At 43.3% G+C, this 2023-nt stretch overlaps 1 pseudogene; it reads left to right on the top strand.

Annotated features, from left to right (window-relative positions):
- Positions 1-238: 238 nt before the first annotated feature.
- LOC149200059 (zinc finger CCCH domain-containing protein 18 pseudogene) lies at positions 239-1169 on the top strand (annotated as a pseudogene).
- Positions 1170-2023: the final 854 nt, after the last annotated feature.

Genomic DNA, 2023 nt, shown 5'->3' with positions numbered 1-2023 from the left:
TTCAACATTGTTCGCCCATCATGAAGTCTTGAATCCAAACCATTTTGTAACTGATGAGCATAGCGACTTTATCAATTTGAGCCGCCAGCAAAGCTTACCGAGTGATCACAAATTTTCAGACTATCATGACTAGTTACTGAACCTCAGGGATGATTGTCAGCTCCAAGATCATCTCTTCTATCCCACTGAGAATCTTGATTCCTACAGCCTACCAAATGATAGTCATGTCTATACAGAGATGCTCTCTTTCTTGAATGGAAGTAAGACAGGATTGAAACACAGGCGATCTTATTCCATGACAGACGTTTCTGTAAGCTGTGAGCCAGTTTATTGGAAACCATGGCTGTATTTTGCCAGGGGATATTGCAAGCATGGCTCCAGATGCCGTTTTACCCACAGTTATTCACGCTCTGACAACGTCTCGAGTTCAATTCCCTTGGATCCCCGCTTCGAAGAAGCTTTCTCTGTGGAATCATTGGAGAGATTAGAGTTAGAACTTCAAGAATTATTGAGAGGAAGACGGGCCCCTGTTTCCATTGCTTCCCTACCTCAACTCTATTACGAGAGATTTGGGAAAACCCTACAAGCCGAGGGATACTTGACTAAGAGCCAGAGGCATGGGAAAGCAGGATACAGCGTGACAAATCTACTAGCATGCTTGAAGAATACAGTAAGCCTCATTGATAGGCCTCATGGTCAGCACGCCATTGTTTTAGCAGAGGATGCTAACAGGTTCACAACTTATAGGCCAAGTGAACGAGATCCCTACTATTTGAGTGGTGTCAACTCTGGATCCCATCAAATTTACATGACATTTCCTGCTGAAAGCACCTTCACGGAGGAGGATGTTTCCAACTATTTCAGGTATGTAGTATCAGTTTCTATTATATTATCCAGTGCGGCTTTCTTGGTGGGTGGAAGGGGTAGTTAATATGGTTTTACCAGGGTTCTATGTCCTACCAGTGACATGACATGCTTGTGCTGGTTAGTAATTGACACCAGATGCAAGTCCCGGGCATAAAAATATCTTAAAGAAATCTATTGTTGCCCCTTTCAGGATATACAGACCTATAGAGGATGTGAGAATTCCATACCAACAGAAGCGTATGTTTGGATTTACAAGCCTGAAACTGCTATCCACCAAGGTTTACAGGTCTCAAGATGATTAAAAGATGTTTGTTTCTGGGTCGAAATTTAAAACACAGGAAAGTAGGACTTCCTTTAACACATGATGTACTCTGATTTGCATAATAATCACATCTTGTCATGCAATTTGTCAAAAGCTTGGGCTACCATCTTCTTTTCACAAAGGAAATCACAAGTTATTCCAATTTACGCAAGAATTGGATCACAAACTGAGATAGCATATGTTTCTCATTCCAAGGTGATGCATCGTGTTGAAGCAATAGGAAAACAGTCTGGTGCATGTCCGAATTGTACCTGGGTGGCGAGCTGCAGAGCAGGAGGCGCCGAGTCAAGGAGGAAGGTGAGTGAGCAGCCCGTGAGATCGCAATTCCTCAATTCGAATTGGAACTGACAATAACTCTCCGCGGCTGCCATTCCAGCTCGTCCCCGATCTGTTAGGGGATGTCAGGATTTCCAGCTGCGATCGGATTTTTCGTCAGCGAATGTCAGGATTGCCAAAGGAGGGTGGCGGAGAAGGAGGGTGGTGGAGCTAGGGGAGGGTGGCGGAGGGTGGAGGGATTGCCGACGGCCGGTTGTAACAGACCTGGGGTCTTAATTGTCTAAACTTTATATTGATGGCAAACCACCATTCCGCCACAAATTTTTGAATACCAGATTTAAGGACATCACAAAAAATTCCTTCTTAACCTTGTGGTAAGTTTATAAAAATCCAAAGTTCCCTCCTAAGGGAGAGGTGTGCAATTCCAGAAGAATCTTTTATTTGACTTGGGAATTCTTACAAAGGTATAAGAAATATTTGTACCATAACGAATCATTTTTCCAGCTAAATGTATTAGATGTATTGGGATCTTACAGCCGCTTTTGAATGAGTGCCCAC

The sequence above is a fragment of the Pinus tabuliformis genome, chromosome 2_1, assembly GCF_031772625.1.
Source record: "Pinus tabuliformis cultivar Carrire ecotype Pingquan chromosome 2_1, CPIR1, whole genome shotgun sequence".
NCBI classification, from domain to species: Eukaryota; Viridiplantae; Streptophyta; class Pinopsida; order Pinales; family Pinaceae; genus Pinus; species Pinus tabuliformis.
The sequence above is the reverse complement of the archived record's forward strand: the minus strand, read 5'-3'. Positions and strand labels throughout refer to the sequence as shown.